The 24,951-nt window shown below is 35.1% G+C and overlaps 1 long non-coding RNA gene across 1 annotated transcript; it reads left to right on the forward strand.

Moving 5' to 3' along the window:
* The first annotated feature begins 13,516 nt into the window (after positions 1 to 13,516).
* Positions 13,517 to 20,028, forward strand: LOC149787145 (uncharacterized). Its single transcript, XR_016425110.1, has 3 exons — positions 13,517 to 13,711; positions 14,244 to 14,375; positions 14,933 to 20,028. It is a non-coding gene; the product is annotated as an uncharacterized LOC149787145 (long non-coding RNA).
* Positions 20,029 to 24,951: the final 4,923 nt, after the last annotated feature.

Consider the following 24,951-nt stretch of genomic DNA (forward strand, 5'->3'; position numbering starts at 1 on the left):
CTGTTTTGTCTTATTTATCTCAACATCTTTATGTTGTCTCTAAAAAAAGATAATGAAATCATCTTTCTCATCTGTTACACAGCCATTATATTATACTCTGCATATTTTGTTTTGATTTCTCCATACTTTAATTACTAATGTCTGTCAGTTTGTCTCTGGGCCTATCATCATTAAAGCTATCACATCAATTAAAAAAGTGGTTGTTATGAAAGCGATGGTAATATTGTCATGAAGAATCACCCATCTCGTTCTTGCCTCATAATGAGCAAAAATTGTTTTCACACAATTTGTTTTCTAATGCATTTGACTATCTTGTTACAATTACAGTGTTGATAAAGAGAGATGTTTAAATTAAAAGAACAGTTGAATATATTATAAAGGTAATGATAAAAGAACCGTATCATCTATTTGACAAAATGACGATAACAGAACCGTGTAACCCGTTTGACATGGTGATGATAAGAGAACCGTGTAATCCATTTGACAAGGTTTGTATATCAGAATCTTAATCAACTTGAGGAGGTAAATTAAAAGAGAACTGTGGAATCTATTTTACAAACTAACGATGACAGATATGTGTAACCATGTTAACAATGTGATGATAATATAATTGTGTAATTTAGTTGCTAAGGCGATACAAGAGGAACCTTGTAATCAGCTTAGCAAATTACTAATAATAGAACCGTGTAATCTATTTCACAGGTGATGATAATAGACCTTCGGCCGGCTTGCTCAATTTGAAAAACCTTTGTCATAAGGATGCTATGTAAGAACTTGCAACATTTTAAGACAAAATTACATTTTTTCTCCAAAGAATATGAAAGAAAGAGAGAGAAAGAAACCTCTATGTTTATATGTACTCTCTCCAATCAGTTTTTTTATTACCTAGGATATATCTATGTATCTATATATCTATATATCTATCTAGTTATCTATCTATATATCTATTACCTATCTATCTATCTATCTATCTATCTATCTATATATTATCTATCTATCTATCTATCTATCTATATATCTATCTATCTATCTATCTATCTATCTATCTATCTATCTATCTATCTGTCTGGGTGTCTGTCTGTCTGTCTATCTATCTATCTATCGACAGTCTGTTTGTATAAATCCACATATTGCTTTAGTCTTTTCTTCTCATTTAATGATACCTTTCTTTCCATCAATTTCACCATAATTTTTGGATCAATAGAGTTCAAAGCCAAGTATTTCTATATTGTGAATTTTATTTAAATAAATCACCCGAAAACACGTTGCTGGCATTTGAGTTATTGTTTGATATATAATATTTTATGTGAGGAAAGTATATAACTTGTCAAGCGATACAAAACGGGAGTCTTAAATTTGTTTATTTTCCAATAACAGCAAGCGTCATTCATTCTTTTCGTAATTAGAAAATCAAATTACTGCAAGCGTCATTCAGATTTTTTCTTAATTACAACATATCAGGTTATACATTATTTATTAAAAGCAGCTCTTTGAGTTCTTTTAATTCTGATAAAATTTATTAGTTCTTTTCATGTGCCTTGAACATTTTGCAATTTTCTACAAAAGGTAGTCAGAAGAGCGGGAGGTAAGTTTAAGCTTGTGTTTTAACTTGTCTTTCTTTCTAGTTGATATTTTATTTGTAGTAACAAGTTTTTACGGTCAAGGCCTTGGCAAGGTATGAACTAATGGGTGGATTGTCGTATGCGTGGTTCACCGAACGAATTGAAGAATGGATTATTGGGTAATTTATTTTTAATTTGATATCATCTGGGAAAGAAAATCAAACATCTATCCACACATCCACTTACCTATTGGTCAGCACATCCATCCATGCATCTTTTCCCAGGATACATACTTGTGGAATTGGCGACCTAACAATTTAAAAAATTCATAGTACAATGTTTTAAAATAATTGTTGAATAGGTCATCTGATAAGATCAAAATGACCCGTGTTTGTAAAAATTGTAAAGAGGGTGGGTTAAAATTATACATTAGAAATCTGTTATAAACACTATAAAATATTTTGGTTCCACAAATGTTTTAAAAGGATATTAAATGGGAAAAAATATTTTCCATGCACCCAGATTAAAAGGATTTCATTTGCATATTTGAACCTACAGGGATATATATATATATATATATATATATATATATATATATATATATATATATATATATATATATATATATATATATATATATATAAAAATGAAAACGAATTTTGGAAGAACGTTTCTATATCATGACAGAGATTTTAATACATTTGATCAAGTAGCATGCTGACATCCAAATCGAACGTATCTGGCTTAACAATATCATGAAGGTCGGAACCTCTCTGCCTCATTAATGGCATAGAAATCAGGACCTTTCTGGTTTAATAATGACATAGAGGTCGAAACCTCTCTAACGTAATAATGATATGAATGTCGGAACCTCTCTGCCTCATTAATGACATAGAGGTCGGAAGCTGTCTGGCTTAAAAATGACATAGTGGTTGGAACGTCTCTGGCTTAATGAAATAATGATCAGGATCTTTCTGGCTTAATAATGGCACAGAGGTCGGAACCTCTCTGGTTTAATAATGGCATAGAGGTCGGAACCTCTCTGACTTAATAATGATATAAATGTCAGGACCTTTCTGGCTTAATAATGACACAGAGGTCGGATCCTCTCGCTTAATAATGGTATTAATATCAGAACCTCTCTGGCTTAAGAAATTACAATATGTAATTGGTATATATTCTGGACTCGTTACTGTATAAGTTATAGAAATTATCCTTAGCCATTACAACACGTATTTTGTCAATGAATAACACTGCCTCTTTTTGAAAACCTTTATTCTTCTGGACACACACACACACACACACACACACACACACACAGACACACACACACATATATATATTATATAACAAAATTATAAACCTGGTTCTAATATAAGAGCACAGACTTGTCAGTCAAACAGGTCCTCGTGTTAAATAAAGAGGCAAGATCTTCATTGCTGCTGGAATCGACCATGTGGCTTCCTGTTCGAACATCCATTACAAACTGGAATCGAATCAACATTTTCCTTGTAATTTTGCTATAAGAAATCCTCACCAAAGCCGATATAAGCAACCAATAAAATTTAAGTATCACCTACATGACTCATCTGGTTTTGTCTTCTGAGAGACAGCGATATCTTCAAATATTTTAATCAATTGTTTCGCGATTAGCTGATACATAAAGCCACTACCCGAAAGTCCAAATTATTCCACATGCTTGTGATGTATGATGATACGATTGTGGACTAGAGTTTTGTATCTCAAAAACTTTCATCCAATTATACTTTTACTTTTTGCGTGAAGATGTTAAGGACTGACGGTCTCGATTATTTAGTGAACTCTTCGTTTCTTTTGATGTACTTTCTAAGGGTTATAATCGGGATAAAATTCGATAAAGCAAAATTATTTGTGACCCTCATTGCCTAAAAGGTCTCATTGTTTCGAATTAAATGTGAACTATCCAACAATTTAGTCATCCATGCACGCAATGAACCAGCTACACCATATTGTACCAAACGATTAACTCCATATCCAACAATTTAGTCATCCATGTACCCAATGAACCAGCTACACCACATTGTACCAAATGATTAACTCCGTACCGAGGCCCTGACCGTAACAAATTTGGTATTAAAAATAAACTATTCAAATGAAAAGAACACCAGTCTGTATATAGAATGCCTCCTGCTGAGTTGATTACCATTAGCAGATACTTAGAACGATATTTGAGGCCAAGTTACTTCCGCTTCAAGCGATTAAAAGTGCTTGTAAGGACGCGTTAAAGTGTTTATAAAGAGAGACTACATTAACGTCGGAATAAAATTTATTTTAAAAAAATACATTTAACAACCTGCTATTTATAAATAATACAGACCTAGGTTTGATTTAAGTAAGGAAAGTCTGAAATGACACTTGCAATAAATGGATAAAAGAGGTAAATTTGAGACACCCGATATTGATAGCGCTTGAGAAAAACAACCCATAATTTCCTCACACAATATATTCCATTTATACCAACGAGACATATACAAACAATGTTTTCGAGATAATGGTTTAATTTCACAACATGAAAATACACAAGATTGAACTCTATTTGAAAGATGTGGTAAAATAAACACAGAAAGAAGGAAAGGAAAATAAAAGACTAAATAAAATATATGCATGGATACAACAATCGGCCAGTGAATCTCTTGCTCTAGTTAAAAAAAAAAATAATGAAGGGGTGGGGGTCCAAAACGTGAGGGCGCTAATACAAGAGTCACATGTAAGGAAAATAAATGAATTACATCTATATTGGGAGGGGTGTAAAGCGATCGTGTTTCCTGAATGGATTACTCCTTTCTAAACTATGTAACAAAGTTCATTTTGGCATAAAGATGTCCCGGACAGTGCACTGGTAACACATTTGGTGTAAATTGTGAGAAGGAATATACTTGAAACAAATGCATTTGGAAGCTTAAATTGTGCTGTACTGTTTTGCGGTCTTGTAGTGGCAGATCATATCCATAGTAACAGTTGGTTTGATAGAACGCTTGTAACTGATCTCTCTCTGTCTGTCTCTGTCTCTGTCTCTCTGTCTCTCTCTCTCTCTCTCTGTCTCTCTCTCTGTTGGACCAATTAAAGCAGGAATAACGTACTACTGATTGTAACGTTTCACTACACAGTTGGATAGTGTGGGGATCTGCCATTTCATATTTATCGCCTGTAGGGGTTGGGGTGGGCTGGGATTTACTTTCAAGCCGATATTTATTTTCTTTAATCTCAAGATAATAATTTAATCAGCTAATATAATGAATATACTTTTTTATATAAATTAATATAATGAATATACTTTTTTATATAAATTAATATAATGTATTTACTTTTTATCTAATTAATGTAACGTATATACTTTGTATGTAACAAATATAATGTATATACATTGTTTATAACTATTATAACGTATATACTTTTTATATAACTAATATAACTTATATACTTTTTATATAACTAATATAACGTATGTACATTGTATATTATAACTAATGGAACGTATATACTTTTGTATAACTGACATACCGTATATAATTTATGTATAACTGTTATAACGTATATGCTGTTAGTATAATATGACGTATATACTTTTTGTATAACTATTATAACGTATATACTTTTTGTATAACTACTATAAAGTATATACCTTTTATATAACTACTATAACGTATATACTTTTTGTATAACTGTTATAACGTATATACCTTTTATATAACTACTATAACGTATATACCTTTTATATAACTACTATAACGTATATAATTTGTATATAACTAATTTAACGTATATACTTTTTAATATAACATATACCTTTTATATAACTACTATAACGTCTATACCTTTTATATAACTACCATAACGTATATACCTTTCGTATAACTAATATAACGTATATACTTTTAATATAACTAATACAACGTTCATACGTTTTGTATAACTACCATAACGTGTATACTCTTTTTATACTACTGTAACGTATATACTTTTTATATAACTACTATAACGTATATACTTTGTATATAACTAATATAATCTATATACCTTTTTGTCGCTAAAAACAAGAGAAAACTTTCTTTCAATTATTTAAGAGGCGATATTTAATTTTAAGCAAACTTCCAGCCCCACAACCTGGATATTTAAGATTGTCCTCTAGTAGTGCGAAATCAAGAAATACCAGTGGCATTAAAGTATTATCATATGCTAGTGTTGTGTTACTCTACTGAAATACACTGATAGATATGAATCATGCCAGTGGTTGTGTCATGACACTGAAGTACTAACATACTTTTGAGTCGTGCTTGTGTCTGTGTCATGGCACTAGTAAACTACCATACATGTGAGTTGCACTATCTTCTGTGTATTGGGACTGAAGTACTACCATATATGTAAGTCGTACAAGTGGCTGTGTTATGTCACTAAGGTACTGCAATCCATGTTAATAGTCTCAATGTCTAACACATGACACTGAGATATTACTATATATGTAACATGCGAGTCATGCCTGTAGCAGTGCTTTGTCAACATACGAGTCGAACCAATGTATCAGTCGAAGCACTGACGAACAACCATAAATACGAGTTTTGCCAGTTGCTGTTATGGTAGATATATGAGTGGTAAAAGTGTATGTGTTATCACTTATGGCACTGAAGTACTAACACACATGTGGGTCGTAACATTGGCTGTCTTATGGCACTGGGATATTAATATACACGTGAACGGTACCATTGGCTATCTTATGGCACTGGGGTATTACCATACACGGGAGTGATACCATTACTACCCCAAATGTGAGTGGTACCATTCTCTGTCATATGGCAACGGGGTATTAATATACATCTGAATGGTACCATTGTATATCTTATGGTGCCACTGGCTGTCTTATGGCACTGGGGTATTAATATACACGGGAGTGGTACCATTGGCTGTCTTATGGCACTGAGTAATTACCTTACACGTGAGTGGTACTATTGGCTGTCTTATGGCATTTATGTCTTATGGCACTATGGTATTACCATACACGTGAGTAGTACCATTGGCTATCTTATGGCACTAGGGTATTACCATACACGTAAGTGGTACCAATGGCCGTCTTATGCCACTGAAGTACTACCGTACATACGAGTGGAACCTTTAGCTGTCTTATGGCACTGGGGCATTACAATACACGTGAATGATACCAATGCAAGTCATATGGTACTGGGGTATTACAATACACGTGAGTGTTACCATTTTCTGTCCTATGGTACTGGGGTATTACAATACACGTGAGTGGTACGATTTTCTGTCCTATGGCACTGGGGTATTGCAATACACGTGAGTGGTACCATTTTCTGTCATATGGCACTGAGTTATTACAATACACGTGAGTGGTACCATTTTCTGTCCTATGGCACTGGGGTATTACCATACACGTGAGTGTTACCATTGTCTGTCATATGGCAATGGGGAATTAAAATACCTGTTAATGGTGTCAATGGCTGTATTATTACATCGACTTACTGCAATACACGTGAGTAGTACCAATGCTGTCTAATGTCACTGGGGAATTACCTTACACGTGATGGGTAAAAATTGCTGTCATATGGCAATGGATTATTTATGCTGTACCAGTAGTTCCGATTTTGTTGCACAAGCTGGGATAAAGCGAATATTGCGTTAGATAGATAGATACATAGATAGATAGGTACATAGGTCGCTATTTAAATATATAATTGGGCTGGCACGAAGACAAGCAGGAAGAGACAGACAGACAGAGGGATAGATATATAGATAGATATAATGTCTTTATCTTGATAATCATCGCTCATAAAATGATAAGGAGTGGAGAAGGGTTGTGGTGGTACTGGTTTTTTTATTAATTACAGTTGAGCAGCCTGTTCATATTTGGTTATCTCCGAAAAAGATATAGCAAACCTCCAAAACATATAATAACATTTCCATTTTAAAGTGAGATTTCAGATGTTCCAATCTAGTCAGTACAATTCATACATGCCAATCTAGTCAGTACAATTCATACATTCCAATCTAGTCAGTACAATTCGTACATTCCAATCTAGTCAGTACAATTCATACATTCCAATCCAGTCAGTACAATTCATACATTCCAATCTAGTCAGCACAATTCATACATTGCAATCTAGACAGTACAATTCATACATTCCAATCTAGTAAGTACGATTCATACATTCCAATCTACTCAGTACAATTCGTACATTCCAATCTAGTCACTATAAATCATACATTCCAAACTAGTCATTACAATTCATACATTCCAATCTAGTCAGTACGAATCATACATTCCAATCTCGTCAGTACAATTCCTACATTCTAATCTAGTCAGTACAATTCGTACATTCCAATCTAGTCAGTACAATTCATACATTCCAATCTAGTCAGTACAATTCATACATTCCAATCAAGTCAGTACAATTTATACATTCCAATCTAGTCAGTACAATTCATACATTCCAATCTAGTCAGTACGATTCATACATTCCAATCTAGTCAGTACAATTCGTACATTCCAATCTAGTCCGTATAAATCATACATTCCAATCTAGTCATTACAATTCATACATTCCAATCTAGTCAGTACAATTCATACATTCCAATCTAGTCAGTACGATTCATACATTCCAATCTCGTCAGTACAATTCATACATTCCAATCTAGTCAGTACAACTCGTACATTCCAATCTAGTCAGTATAATTCGTACATTCCAATCTAGTCAGTATACATTCCAATCTAGTCAGTATACATTCCAATCTAGTCAGTATACATTCCAATCTAGTCAGTACAATTCATACATTCCAATCTAGTCAGAACAATTCGTACATTCCAATCTAGTCAGAACAATTCGTACATTCCAATCTAGTCTGTACAATTCATACATTCCAATTTAGTCAGAACAATTCGTACATTCCAATGTAGTCAGTGCAATTCATACATTCCAATCTAGTCAGTACAATTCATACATTCCAATCTAGTCAGTACAATTCATACATTCCAATCTAGTCAGTACAATTCATACATTCCAATTTGGTCAGAAAATTCATACATTCCAATATAGTCAAAAAATTCATACATTCCAATCTAGTCAGAACAATTTATACATTCCAATCTAGGCAGTACAGTGTATACATTCCAATCTAGTCAGTACCATTCGTACATTCCAATATAGTCAGTACAATTCGAACATTCCAATCTGGTCAGTACAATTCATACATTCCAATGTAGTCAGTACAATTCGTACATTCCAATCTGGTCAGTACAATTCATACATTCCAATGTAGTCAGTACAATTCGTACATTCCAATCTAGTCAGTATAATTCATACATTACAATCTAGTCAGTACAATTCATACATTACAATCCAGTCAGTACAATTCATACATTCCAATGCAGTCAGTAGAATTCGTACGTTCCAATCTAGTCAGTACAATTCATACATTCCAATCTAGTCAGTATAATTCATACATTCCCATCTAGTCAGTATAATTCATACATTCCAATCTAGTCAGTGCAATTCATGCATTACAATCTAGTTAGTACAATTGATACATTCCAATCTAGTCAGTATAATTCATACATTCCAATCTAGTCAGTGTAATTCATTCATTCCAATCTAGTCAGTACAATTCATGCATTCCAATCTAGTTAGTACAATTCATACATTCCAATCTAATCAGTACAATTCATACATTCCAATCTAGTTAGAAGCAAAGTGCAGAGATTAGCACGGCAGTTTGCCAATTAATACTGGCTTCAGCTCTGTCAGATTATCCAGTCAGCAGCAGATATTAGAAACATCAGAGGCATGTACGATGCCATAAAGAAAGCAATGGGTCCCACGAAGAAACTGACAGCACAACTGAAGCCTGCCACATTCGATACCATCCACAAAAGGGCAAGCAGATGGAGCGTTGGGTGGAATACTACTCCGAACTGTACTCCAAACAGAACCACATGACCAATGATGCCCTCAACGCCATTGAAAACCTCCCTCTCATGGCCGAACTGGATGAGAAACATACTGTAGACGAACTAAAGAAGGCCTTAAAGAAACTGTCCCTAGGTAAAGCCCCAGGGAAGGATGGCATCACAGCAGAACTCAACAAGTGTGGCTGTAGCGTGCTACTCACACACCTGCACGACCTCCGCTGTCAGTGCTGGGATGAGGGTGCAGTGCCTCAGGACATGAGAGACGCTAACATCATAACCCTGTACAAGAACAAGGGCGACAGAAGCGACTGCAACAACTACAGGGGCATATCACTTCTCAGCATCGTGTGTAACGTTTTCGCACGCGTCATGCTGAACAGACTGCAGGCGCTTACTGACAGAGTTTACCCAGAGTCAAAGTACGGGTTCCGCGCAGAGAGGTCCACAGTCGACATGATCTTCTCTGTCAGGCAACTGCAGGAGAAATGCAGAGAACAACACAGACCCCTTTTCCTGGAGTTTATAGACCTCACCAAGTCATTCATCTGGTCAGCAGCAAAAAATGGTTGCCCTCCAAAGCTGCTAAGCATGATTCAGTCCTTCCACGATGCCATGAAAGGCACAGTGCAGTACGATGGCTCAACATCCGACCCCTTTGACATCCGCAGTGGAGTTAAACAGGGCTGTGTCCTTGCCCCAACGCTCTTCAGAATCTTGTTCGCAGTCCTGCTAAAGCATGCCTTTGAGACGTCCACAGAAGGGACTTACCTGTACACACGATCAGACGGCAGACTGTTCAACCTGGCACGACTGAAGGCAAAGAGCAAAGTGCGTGAAATAACCATCAGGGACATGCTCTTCGCAGACGATGCTGTTCTAGACACCCACACAGGAGCTGAGCTTCAGCGCTTGATGGCCTGCTTTGCTAAAGCATGTGATGTGTTTGGGTTAACCATAAGCCTATAGAAAACTAACGTGATGGTTCAGGACGCGGGCTCCCCAAGCATCATCATCAACAACTACGAACTTGAGGTGGTGAGTCAGTTCATGTATCTCGGCTCCACCATCACCAACAACCTCTCGCTCGATGCTGAGCTCAACAAGCGGATCGGAAAGGCATCAACAACTCTCTCCAGGTTGTCGCAGAGAGTGTGGAACAACACCATGCTGACCATGAACACTAAGATCACCGTGTACCGTGCATGCGTGCTAAGGACTCTCATGTACGCCAGTGAAACCTGGACTCTGTACGCTTCACAAGAGAAAAGACTGGGCGTCTTACACATGCGATGCCTCCGACGCATACTGGAGATCATCTGGAGCGATCGAGTAACAAACAACGAAGTGTTCGAGCGTGCCAAGATTCCCTGCATGATCACACTCCTCCGCCAACGCCGTATCAGATGGCTGGGCCATGTACGTCGGATGGATGACTGACGGATACCCAAAGACATTCTTTATTCGGAACTCGCCTCTGGCAAAAGGTCGATCGGACGGCCACATCTCCGCTTCAAGGATGTCTGTAAGCACGACATGAAAGCCCTTGATATCGATGTCAACACCTGGGAAGAGCTCGTTCTAGACAGATCAAGCTGGCGACATGCTCTGATCACAGGTCTGAAAGCCGGAGAGGACAAGCAACGCTTTCTAGCTGATGAAAGACGATCGCAGAGGAAGAAGAAGCAGCTCCAACCAACACCGACGCAACCTTCAAGTGCAGCAAGTGCAGCAGGGACTGCAACTCACGCATTGGACTACTTAGCCACAGCAGACGCTGCACAACCACCAACCGGGACATCTCTCATGGGCGCAGTTCCATCCTCTCTCGAGACTAACGGAAGCCAACAGTAGTTCTGTAAATTTCCCTTAATTACCACAAGTGTACTAGAATTGTAAATAGCCCTTAATTGCCACCAGTGTTCTAGTACTGTAAGTTGCCTTCGATTACCACCAGTGTACTAGTAGTATAAGATGTCATTAATACTAGTGTTGCTGTTTTAGAAATGAGTGTTTGTTTATGTGAATATAGTTCTCTTCTTACAAATGGCATGCCACAGAAGGCTAAAGGTATAAACAACCTCCTAGTCTGAGATGAATATGCTATTTGTCTCGTACTGGAGATCCTCACAAGAGCGAATGTATAACTAAATCAGACACCAGGTCCTTTTTGAAAAAAATACTTACCCCAAAACAACCAAACAAACAACGAAACAATGATGGAAACCTTATCAACACACAAAATCTTTTGCATTGGTGTTGTTTGATCAAGTAAATATGACCATATGAAATGCATAACGCATGTGGATGTGAACTACAAGTAAGGCAATGGTGAAGGTGGCGGTCAAACTATCCTCTAGAATGGGGGTCCAATTTGATGAAACGCTCTCCACAAGAAATAAACCAAACCTCGAGAAAGAAGCTCCATATTTAATTTGTAATCATTGAGAACTGTATTGTAAACTAATTGTTTACATGGAATAGTATGACGGAGGAAATATACAAGGTCACAATCAGAATATTGTCCACCTTTTACTCTCGTAATTCCGCCTAAAGAAGAATCGCCACATACATCAAATTTATGAGCATTGCTACAGCTACGTCAGAGGTTATTTCATGACCTGAACAAAATGGTCAAGCGACGGTCCTATCTCATCGGCATACTTACAAGGTGTGATCCGTAGAACTGACATCGAAGTTGTGAATGCTGTATTCTGTCTAAGGACAAGTTCGGCCTTCTTCTGTATGCATCGTAGCTATATGACTGGAAATTGTTAACGCTACGTTATAAATCCTAAATCCAAACACACACACACACACAGATGTCACCTCCCTAATTTCAATCATCATTTGAGCTTTCTTCACAGTAATCAATATACACCTTAAGTGCAACACACATACCTACTAAAGCAAGTTAATGAAATTAAATGTCCCAAAAACAGGACATTTCGCACTGATCGATCTAGCTAAATGTACAGCGTTTCTAGCTCGAGTCTTAAAAGCCGTGTTGTAATTGCTATTTATTTCAAATTCTTATTGGCATTATTATTTGTAAATGGTAAATAGATTACAGATCAATGTTGAATCTAGGACTGCATCGTTATGTTACGTCTGTCTCCAATAATATTATGGTTAAGAGTGGACTTCATTTTTTGCTGTTGTACACACTTCGGATGATATGTCTTGCAATAACTTTAGACGTTCCTATCAATATTCCTTGAACACGAAAATTCAAGGTCAATATAAACCAGTTTTCAATGAATTGTATGCTGTTTGAAAGTTACATGAAAAGAAATCATACAAATTTCCTGTACAAGGAAGGAGACTTGCTTTAGGGTTATCACCTGGAAACTATTGAGCTCCAATTGCTCCGTCCGTCCCTGTCTCTCTCTGTCCCCCCTCTCTAGATATAACCCGGTATGATTGACACATTGAACATAGGCGGTGCTGCTTGCATCCCCGGTATCAAGTCTTAAGCAAAAATCCCATCACATAAAAAAGGTCGGGATTTTGTGTGTGCATCCTCATTTAGGATTGTAATTATCCCAATTTCTGATTTTATCTCAGGGAACCACCGTATTTAGGTATTCTTTGTATTCCTTATGTTGATGTTCATTTTCGTTTCTATTTACTTGGTTACTTCTATGATATATATTTCCACGGGCAATCCTAAAAAAATATGCACTTCAGTTTGCTTCTGTTTTATTTCGCAAATTATTGGTGGCGCTTATTTTACACAAGCCACCTTTCCTTTTACTTCGAAACTTCCTTTTGGGAATAGTGGCTTGTTTCCCATTGGTTACAATATAAAAGACCCCCTTCCATCATTCTGAAGGGCATCTATGATATCTATTTTATAACCCTTTGTCTGAATGGCTGTCAGGATATCCGCCCATCTGGGGCAGTCTAGGCCACTGCAGATATCAAATTCTTATATTAAATATCCACATGTCGCGTAATTTGTAGCCTAACTCCTTATAATGCTGACACATTTGCAGTGCTTACTGCGCACGATTTTTCTTGCATCAGAGAGGTGAGAACGTGTATGGTTATAGAAAACAGTTTACCTTGAATATCACCTGTCTAATTTGCGTATTTAATGTCAGCGCCTCAGGAAAGAGAGCATAGTCAGGCATGGAGACACCGTATACGAAGTACCTTATTTTTCTAGGGATTCTAATCTGGCTAAAGCAAGGTAGGTGCGAGTGTACCAATACATTAACGATTGTATAAATTCTATCGAATCAGAAATATTAGTGAAAGATAAGCAAGTCTATTTTCTTTTCTTGTTGAGCTCTTATATTTTATGTTTCGAAGTCCTCCGCCATCATGATACTTTTCTTTTCTAATTACATTACTTTACCTCAACAATCGCAAGTATACACTGGGTTTTAAAAGTGCACATTCATTCTCACTATACAATATATTTTATAAGGTATAATACAACTCAACATTAAAAGAATATCATAATTATGAATATTTAAAAGTATATGATAATTACCAACATTAAAAGTTTGTGATATTACTCAACATTTTAAAGCAAAAGCATTATTCAACATCCTTGAAGGGTATAATAGAGCTCAATAGTACAGTACATGATAATGATGAACATTTAAACTTATATAATAATACACAATATTGAAAATTTTATGTTCTAATTCAATGCTTAACAATAGATGATACCATAGATTTAGAAATAATATTTTGTTTGTTTAATTACTTTGCAGCGAATGCAATCAATTGTTACAGTTGTATTTTGGATGATGCGTGCAACGATCCATTTAAGTCATCCGGAGTCTCAACAATTCCCTGCAATGGGTCATGTTATAAGGTCAAGGCCACACGTACGAAAAAACAAGGTTTGTAAACATTTTTGAATAACACGCACACACACACACATAGTAAAAATTCGAATATTCGGACGCCGATTATCCGGATTATTCCCCAGCGTTAAAGACATGAGTGTGCGTCGTACTTTTTACTGATTAAAATGAGCATGTATATATAAGGAAACTAAATTGTCTATTACGATGAAAACACAGAGAAGAGTAGCTTGAATCAGAAATAAGCAGTCGAATATAATTCCATGCAATTATATTTATAACGGTGGTTTGAACAGCCAAATTAGCCTTTTGAAATGCAAACATTCTACATGTATTTAGGACCGAGGGAGATGCAAAGAGAAAGTTGTAATTATTATTCATTTCTATTCAGTCATATAACAGACTTTGCTTACAATCGCTCAAGTTGTCTTTCATATTATTAGCTTATCACAGTGCGAAATGCTGTATTATAACGCCATCAAACAGTCATTACACGAATCGACACATCCATACCGAAACAATAATAGTAAGAATCGTTTACTCTGCGAAACAGATGAGAGATTAAGATATCAAATTTGACTATAATCTTGCAGCTGTTGGAAGAGGGTGCGAGCCTTCACTTTCTACCGGAGATAAATGCACCGAGGCCACAGAAAACGGGATCACTGGTACAGTGTGTATGTGTAATGGAAATCTCTGCAACTACGCAGTTCCGTTGGGCAGCGCCATCATCGTAACGGCAGCATCGATCATTATATATATTGCTCTTCACTAATGAGAAGAAATGAACTGTGTGTGTGCTGTATTTTGCCCTTATTATGTTATATGTTATATCGACATGTATTATTAATTATGTTTATCAATATAACTTGCTTCTGGATTTAAAGACCGAAGTTCGAAACCGGTTGGTAGCTATTATGCAGCTAGCACCATATAATCTATGATGGGTCATGTATGTTAGATTATGATATTCAGCCATGTCAGGTAAGAAAATCCCTATTGGTCAATCAACCGACCGGTGCTCAATTAGCAAGCTTTATATAGATATGCTTTGTAAACTGGTTTGCTATGTCGGACATCCAATCGAATCACGACAAGAATATGCTTCCTGGACTCAAGATAATTTTGGACAGAAGGAAAGGTGCAACCCATAGCACTTTTGTCTCGGCCTTTAAACATTCTCAGTCAATTGCAGCATTTTAACCCAGTATGTCTTCCTTTTTGCTTCCCATTTTTCATTTCATCCAGTAAACGATTTCCAATAAATGCTTTTGAATTTCTTTAAACTCTTAGTCACACTCATCTGTGGTTTTTAACATAAAATAACGTGATACTTGGATATTAAAGAGTATTTGCTACATGAAAACTTTTTTTAGGGAAATTTGGAACACACACACACACACACACACACACACACAAGCATTACCTACATTAGGAGGACCTTGTAAATCCACATACATTAGGAGGCCCACCTCAAGGAAAGCATTTATACGCTTCCTTCATAGAGGGTTTTGTTTGATTTTAAACAAAAAAATATCTCAGGGTCTAGATTTTTTGAAAAACTACATTTTTATTTTATTGATATGGTGTGTTTTCCACGTACATTGGGGGGATGACACACATGTGGTAAATGGCATACACTACGGGGACAGAGATTTACACACCTGTAGTTCACTACACTTAAGAGGACTTCGCAGAATTACCTCCTCCTTGTCCAAGGGAAAATTTCAGAATTCCGTTTGCTTCGTAAATGTTATTTATTTAATTGATTTATGTTTTCAACTTTTTGTTGTGTAGTATAAAATAAAAACAGAACAAAACAATATATAAGGATATACATTATTCCTATATTTGTTTTACTTTAGTATAAGCCATTCCGATGACTACAAACGACCCAGTAAGAGTTAAATATCACTTGTCGTTTTACAATTTTATGAGACAATTTAAAATTTTACGGATTCTATGGATCCAAAAAAGACAATAAAAACATGCAATTGCACAACAATAAATTATTTTGGCAGTAGTTACAAATTTGTTAATTTAAGAGTATGCATTATTTGAGAAAGGGGAAATCAAAAATATTAAAAATAAGACAGCTATAATCGTAAACAATACAAAAGATTTAGTAACTATTGAAGTTTTATGTCGAGAAAAATAAGGCTGGATAATCATGGATCAAGAGTACAAAAATACCAACTTACATTTCTGTGCAAAATGGCAACTGGCCCAAGGCTTCCTTAATTATAGTATCTCCGACTGCACCGGTTATTAGCGACATAGCTTATGACATAAATAGCTTCCAATCAATGCAAGCTTTATTACAACATTTTCTTCCTTTAGTCATCCGACAGAGAATGAAATATCATTTTTTTTCCTCCTCGACCTAATAATAATTTCGTCTCAAGTAATGTTGTTGTTGTTGTGGGATTTAACGCCATTTTTCAGCACACGATATGCTTTGCATGGCGGCCAGTATTAATAGTGGAGGAAGAACGCGAGAAAACCCCAGGAAGAACCACCGACCACAGAGAATCAACTGGCAAGCTTTCTTACATACCCACATTGACGGAATCCTAGACTGGAACCCACACAGACAGAGGTGAGATGGCAGTGATCCGTAACGGATAGCGCTTTAGACCTCTCGACCACTCGGGGCCCTGTCTCAAGTAATGGTAAATTAACTTTAAATATCTTTAATATGGTGATACAATGCTCCCATATGAAATAAGTATTGATGCACTTAGGTCAGTCTAAATTTGTTTGACAATCATGCCTGCTGAGATTCGAACAACCAAACTTTTGCTCAGAAATCAGCCCACAACATAGACGATATAAGTCTTTGATGAACCCAGTTTTCGGCTGTCTGTCTGTCTTTGTTGTGGTATATTTTGTCATCTTAAAATATATTATAGAAGGATAGAAAGTATGTTATTGCATGTGTATAAAACAGTGCTAAAATTCCTATCTCAGTATGATTTTGTTTTTTTTTCTTCCCTGTGTTTACATGTTTGAAAATGATTTATACCGTATAAACTTATTAATTATTAACATAGGACCTATAACTGTTACAGTTCTAGAAATACAGCTCCAGTGGCCAAGTTGTTATTGCATCCGCTTTGGATGCGGGAGGTCGCAGGTTCGAACCCCGATCGACTCATAACAAAGACTTATAAAAAATAGTACTAACAACTGTCTCACCATGCGCTCAGCACTAAGAGGTTAGTGTAATGACTGGTTGGGCTGTTGTCAGGATAATGTGAATGCGTGGGACGTGATGTTACATGTCTGTGGTATGATCCCCCAGTGCTAGACCACTATAAAATGCCACAATGCAAACGGCATATATATATATATATATATATATATATATATATATATATATATATATATATATATATATATATATATATATATCTGAAATATTGTTAAAGCTACGTTAAAACCCCACATTGCACACACTCATTTCAAGAAGAATGCGTGACCTTTAAGAAGCTATATTCCATTGCTGTGTATTTTACTGATTTTATTGATTTTCTGTTGGAGTTAGCTTGACCTGGCACACATTCAGATATCGTTCTGTTGTGCCGTCTATCCTCGTCTCGTTTTACCACCAATCTTTTCTAGGGAGATTATGTTCATGTATTATGCAAGTAAAGATCGTAATGTGTTAATTATCAAAATATTCTATGTGCGTTTTTATTGTACCTTCTGTGCCCCACACGAGATGGTATCATTAAAAAAGTGCACGTGCGCTCGTGCTGTACTGGCGCCCCCGAACCGGATGCTCGTGATTAAAACACTGTACAAATTTACTCGTAACCATACCTGAGATGGTATTGCCTACAATTTATGAGTGCGATTGTGATGTACGCATTCCCCTACACAAACAAGTGACATATATATACAGCCAGGGTACAGCAAGTAGGTATATCATTATATAACGACAGTGTGGCAGTTAGCAAATTTGAGAAAGATACTTCTTTATTCAGACCCTATACCACATATATGGAACTATTTTACAATTTACACTAAACTAAAAATGAAATTCACTATTTTGTTTCCTTCATAGTCGGAATATGTTTAAATGTGTTGAAATGTTTAAGTTTCATATTTGGAAACAATTTGTATTATGGCTAAGATGGAAATCAAATGTACTCATAGACTCTAATTTTGGTGGTGTATTTGTTACCTCTCAAAATATAAACCAACCTTTGCTATCTCACGATTATAATTCGTAAGTATGTATGTATGGTTTATCTCACTTGGAGTATTTATTTGTAAATGTATACTTTGCATGTATAATGATCACACTTTATATAAAAATAATGTATAAACACCGAAATTGTGATGTGCTTACATGAATACATTTTTCTGGGTTCTTCTGAATTCATTTATACAGTATCATTTACAAAACGATATGGACTAATTGATCTAAGTGACTGTTTTCTTTACTTTGGTTTGTCGCAATAATTTTCTAACACAATACTAATAAAAACTGGTCACACATGACGCCCCAAAGAAGTAGTTGTAATTAAAAAATATATCGTAAATTTATACTATATTGATCGGGGAAAGGCGTTTCTTTTCAGGACGTTGTAAGGAATTACGAAAATACTATATTTTTGCTGCAAGGTTTCAGATTTATTGGGGATTTAAATAACACATTTATATAGTTTTTTTTTAGTTGAATTTAAAATTAAAGGCAACATCATAGGTCATATATATTTTTAGAGTGTTATTCAGTGGATACAGTATAAAAGCACTTTTCATTTCTCACTATTTCGGTCCTGATTATGAAAAAGTATACAAAATAATTAGACCAGTATGGTGTACAGTGACCATTACAGTTATACATCTTTTCACACCATACTTCCAGTACATTTATTCTTGTCGCCATATTTTCACACTATACTACTAGTACATTTATCCTTGTCGCCATCTTTTCACACTATACTACTAGTGCATTTATCCTTGTCGCCATATTGTCACACTATACTACTAGTACATTTATCCTTGTCGCCATCTTTTCACACTATAACACTAGTACATTTATCTTGTCGCCATATTGTCATACTATACTACTAGTACATTCATCCTTGTCGCCATCTTTTCACACTATACTACTAGCAGATTTATCCTTGTCTCCATCTTTTCACACTATACATTTATCCTTGTCGCCATATTGTCACACTATACTAGTAGGATATTTATCTTGTCGCCATATTGTCAAACTATACTACTAGTACATTTATTCTTGTCGCCATGTTTTTACACTATACTACTAGTACATTTATCCTTGTCGCCATATTGTCACACTATACTACTAGTACATTTATCTTGTCGCCATATTGTCACACTATACTACTAGTACATATAAATTTAGCCAGTTGCAAGGTAACGTAAATGTTGATAAGAAGATAATATTAAATAAATTTAACTTTTATATCAAGAAAAATAATATTTGCAAACTGAATGGTATAGTACTTTAAAATAGATGTATATTCGACGCAATGCAAATATTAGTAACAAGAAGCATGATAATAATTGACGAAAGTGTATCGAATTCAAGCTTATCCCTGACTCTAACCTATATAATTTGTATGCTCGGTACTTCCAATAATTCATTTATAGACCAACGGACCTTTTTCAAGCAGACATTGTAAATAAGAGAATAAAAGTTAATATATTATTGTATTCATTTTCAATTTGTACTCTCATATGGATTAATGCAATCCATAGGGCGTGTTTATATTATCATCTCATATGGACTAATAGAATCCATAGGACGTATTTAGATTATCATCTCATATGGACTAATGCAATCCATAGGACGTATTTAGAATGCAAATTACTTGTGCTGATAAAATAAGCTGACATATATTTCAAAGCTTTTAGTAAGGATAATATATCGATAACGTAAATAAACCTGTTTGGTGATAAAATACAGTCTGAATAGAAACTGGCCTCCTCGTAGATCGAAAATAAAGATCGATGGTCTGTGAAGGCAAGTATAGTCTGAATACTACCTGGCCTCCTCGTGGATTCAAGTTAAAGACTGATTATTATCTATGAAGAAATTTATGCTGGTGGAAAGTAGAGACCTTGTAAATATCTTTGAACTGAATTAAGGCATTCGGTAAACGTCTAATTTATGCGTGTTTGGATTAATGAAAGCTTTCAGAGTGTATATGCCTCTATTCTCTCGCTCTGGGCGGATATTTGAAATCATTATATGCTTCACAAATATCTTGATGGTTTTTAGTTCAGTCGAAATTTGTCTAATTTTCTCATTCAAATACATCTGTATGCTGAGTTAATTCAGAGCATCAATATTTAGATATTCATTGTCAAACTTATGGCTTTATATGCATAAGTGTCAAGCAAATGTACAAGCCATGTATTGCTTCCAAACGTTTTGATTAAACGGCATCGTTTCGGTCACTGTTTCTGTAAACGTCACGGCCTTATTTGTATCAACATCTTTGAGTTGTCTCTAAAATAAGATAATGAAATCATCTTTCTCGGTTGTTACACAGCCATCAAATTATAATTTGGCCTTTGAGATGTCTCTAAAATAACATAATGAAAAAAATCTTTCCAGGTATTTGCACAGCCATCAAATTATACCTTGGTCTTTGAGTTCTCTCTAAAATTAGACAATGAAATCATCTTTCTCGGTTGTTACACAACCATCAAATTATACTTTGGTCTTTCAGTTGTCTCTAAAATAAGATAATGAAATCATCTTTCTCGGTTGTTACACAGCCATCAAATTATACTTTGGTCTTTGAGTTGCCTCTAAAAAGAGATAATGAAATCATCTTTCCCGGTTGTTACACAGCCATCCAATTATACTTTGGTCTTTCAGTTGTCTCTAAAATAAGATAATTAAAGCATCTTTCTCGGTTGTTACACAACCATCAAATTATACTTTGGTCTTTCAGTTGTCTCTAAAATAAGATAATGAAATCATCTTTGCCGTTGTTACACAGCCATCAAATTATACTTTGGCTGATTTTATAGCTTTTCCATAGTTTAATTAGGAATGTCTGTCAATTATTTTGCACACAACTTGTATTCTAATGTATGGGACATTCTGAATAGAATCTGGCCTCCTAGTAGATCGAAACTAAATTTTGACTATTATTTAAGAAGAAAATTGTACTGGTGTAAAGTAGAGACCTTGTAAACATCTTTGAACTTAATTAAGACATTCAGGTAAACTTACAGTTTATGCGTCTTTGTATTAATAAAACCTTTAAGAGTGTATATACCTCTTTTCTCTCGTTCTAGGCGAACATTGGTCGTCATCATATACCTAAACGAATATCTTGATGGTTTTTAAGGCAGTCAAAATTTGTTAACTTTTCTCATTCAGTTACATGTGCATGCTGTATTAATTCTAAACATGGAATTTTTTATATTTATTTTCAAAGTTTTGGCTTTATATGCATAAGTGAAACCTAATGAACAAGACAAGTTATGCTTCCAGACGTTTTGATTAAACCGCATCGTTTCGGTTACTGTTTTGTCTTATTTATCTCAACATCTTTATGTTGTCTCTAAAAAAAGATAATGCAATCATCTTTCTCATCTGTTACACAGCCATTATATTATACTCTGCATATTTTGTTTTGATTTCTCCATACTTTAATTACTAATGTCTGTCAGTTTGTCTCTGGGCCTATCATCATTAAAGCTATCACATCAATTAAAAAAGTGGTTGTTATGAAAGCGATGGTAATATTGTCATGAAGAATCACCCATCTCGTTCTTGCCTCATAATGAGCAAAAATTGTTTTCACACAATTTGTTTTCTAATGCATTTGACTATCTTGTTACAATTACAGTGTTGATAAAGAGAGATGTTTAAATTAAAAGAACAGTTGAATATATTATAAAGGTAATGATGAAAGAACCGTATCACCTATTTGACAAAATGACGATAACAGAACCGTGTAACCCGTTTGACATGGTGATGATAAGAGAACCGTGTAATCCATTTGACAAGGTTTGTATATCAGAATCTTAATCAACTTGAGGAGGTAAATTAAAACAGAACTGTGGAATCTATTTTACAAACTAACGATGACAGATATGTGTAACCATGTTAACAATGTGATGATAATATAATTGTGTAATTTAGTTGCTAAGGCGATACAAGAGGAACCTTGTAATCAGCTTAGCAAATTACTAATAATAGAACCGTGTAATCTATTTCACAGGTGATGATAATAGACCTTCGGCCGGCTTGCTCAATTTGAAAAACCTTTGTCATAAGGATGCTATGTAAGAACTTGCAACATTTTAAGACAAAATTACATTTTTTCTCCAAAGAATATGAAAGAAAGAGAGAGAAAGAAACCTGTATGTTTATATGTACTCTCTCCAATCAGTTTTTTTATTACCTAGGATGTATCTATGTATCTATATATCTATATATCTATCTAGTTATCTATCTATATATATATTACCTATCTATCTATCTATCTATATATTATCTATCTATCTATCTATCTGGGGCCCCGAGTGGCCGAGTGGTCTAAAGCGCTCTCCGTTACGGATCACTGCCATCTCACCTCTGTCTGCGGCGGTTCGAGTCTAGGATTCAGCCAATGTGGGTATGTGAGAAAGCTTGCCAGTAGCTTCTCGTGGGTCGGTGGTTCTTTCCGGGGTTTTCCCGGGTTCTTCCTCCACCATTAATACTGGCCGCCATGTATAGCCTATCGTGTGCTGAAAAATGGCGTTAAGCCCCAAAACAACAACAACAACAATCTATCTATCTATCTATCTGTCTGGGTGTCTGTCTGTCTGTCTATCTATCTATCTATCGACAGTCTGTTTGTATAAATCCACATATTGCTTTAGTCTTTTCTTCTCATTTAATGATACCTTTCTTTCCATCAATTTCACCATAATTTTTGGATCAATAGAGTTCAAAGCCAAGTATTTCTATATTGTGAATTTTATTTAAATAAATCACCCGAAAACACGTTGCTGGCATTTGAGTTATTGTTTGATATATAATATTTTATGTGAGGAAAGTATATAACTTGTCAAGCGATACAAAACGGGAGTCTTAAATTTGTTTATTTTCCAATAACAGCAAGCGTCATTCATTCTTTTCGTAATTAGAAAATCAAATTACTGCAAGCGTCATTCAGATTTTTTCTTAATTACAACATATCAGGTTATACATTATTTACCAAAAGCAGCTCTTTGAGTTCTTTTAATTCTGATAAAATTTATTAGTTCTTTTCATGTGCCTTGAACATTTTGCAATTTTCTACAAAAGGTAGTCAGAAGAGCGGGAGGTAAGTTTAAGCTTGTGTTTTTACTTGTCTTTCTTTCTAGTTGATATTTTATTTGTAGTAACAAGTTTTTACGGTCAAGGCCTTGGCAAGGTATGAACTAATGGGTGGATTGTCGTATGCTTGGTTCACCGAACGAATTGAAGAATGGATTATTGGGTAATTTATTTTTAATTTGATATCATCTGGGAAAGAAAATCAAACATCTATCCACACATCCACTTACCTATTGGTCAGCACATCCATCCATGCATCTTTTCCCAGGATACATACTTGTGGAATTGGCGACCTAACAATTTAAAAAATTCATAGTACAATGTTTTAAAATAATTGTTGAATAGGTCATCTGATGAGATCAAAATGACTCGTGTTTGTAAAAATTGTAAAGAGGGTGGGTTAAAATTATACATTAGAAATCTGTTATAAACACTATAAAATATTTTGGTTCCAAAAATGTTTTAAAAGGATATTAAATGGGAAAAAATATTTTCCATGCACCCAGATTAAAAGGATTTCATTTGCATATTTGAACCTACAGGGATATATATATATATATATATATATATATATATATATATATATATATATATATATATATATATATATATATATATATATATATATATATATATATATATATATATATATATATATATAAATGAACACGAATTTTGGAAGAACGTTTCTATATCATGACAGAGATTTTAATACATTTGATCAAGTAGCATGCTGACATCCAAATCGATCGTATCTGGCTTAACAATATCATGAAGGTCGGAACCTCTCTGCCTCATTAATGGCATATAAATCAGGACATTTCTGGTTTAATAATGACATAGAGGTCGAAACCTCTCTAACGTAATAATGATATGAATGCCGGAACCTCTCTGCCTCATTAATGACATAGAGGTCGGAAGCTGTCTGGCTTAAAAATGACATAGTGGTTGGAACGTCTCTGGCTTAATGAAATAATGATCAGGATCTTTCTGGCTTAATAATGGCACAGAGGTCGGAACCTCTCTGGTTTAATAATGGCATAGAGGTCGGAACCTCTCTGACTTAATAATGATATAAATGTCAGGACCTTTCTGGCTTAATAATGACATAGAGGTCGGATCCTCTCGCTTAATAATGGCATTAATATCAGAACCTCTCTGGCTTAAGAAATTACAATATGTAATTGGTATATATTCTGGACTCGTTACTGTATAAGTTATAGAAATTATCCTTAGCCATTACAACACGTATTTTGTCAATGAATAACACTGCCTCTTTTTGAAAACCTTTATTCTTCTGGACAC

Source organism: Sinohyriopsis cumingii, chromosome 12 (assembly GCF_028554795.1).
Source record: "Sinohyriopsis cumingii isolate HCF-2022 chromosome 12, ASM2855479v2, whole genome shotgun sequence".
NCBI classification, from domain to species: domain Eukaryota; kingdom Metazoa; phylum Mollusca; class Bivalvia; order Unionida; family Unionidae; genus Sinohyriopsis; species Sinohyriopsis cumingii.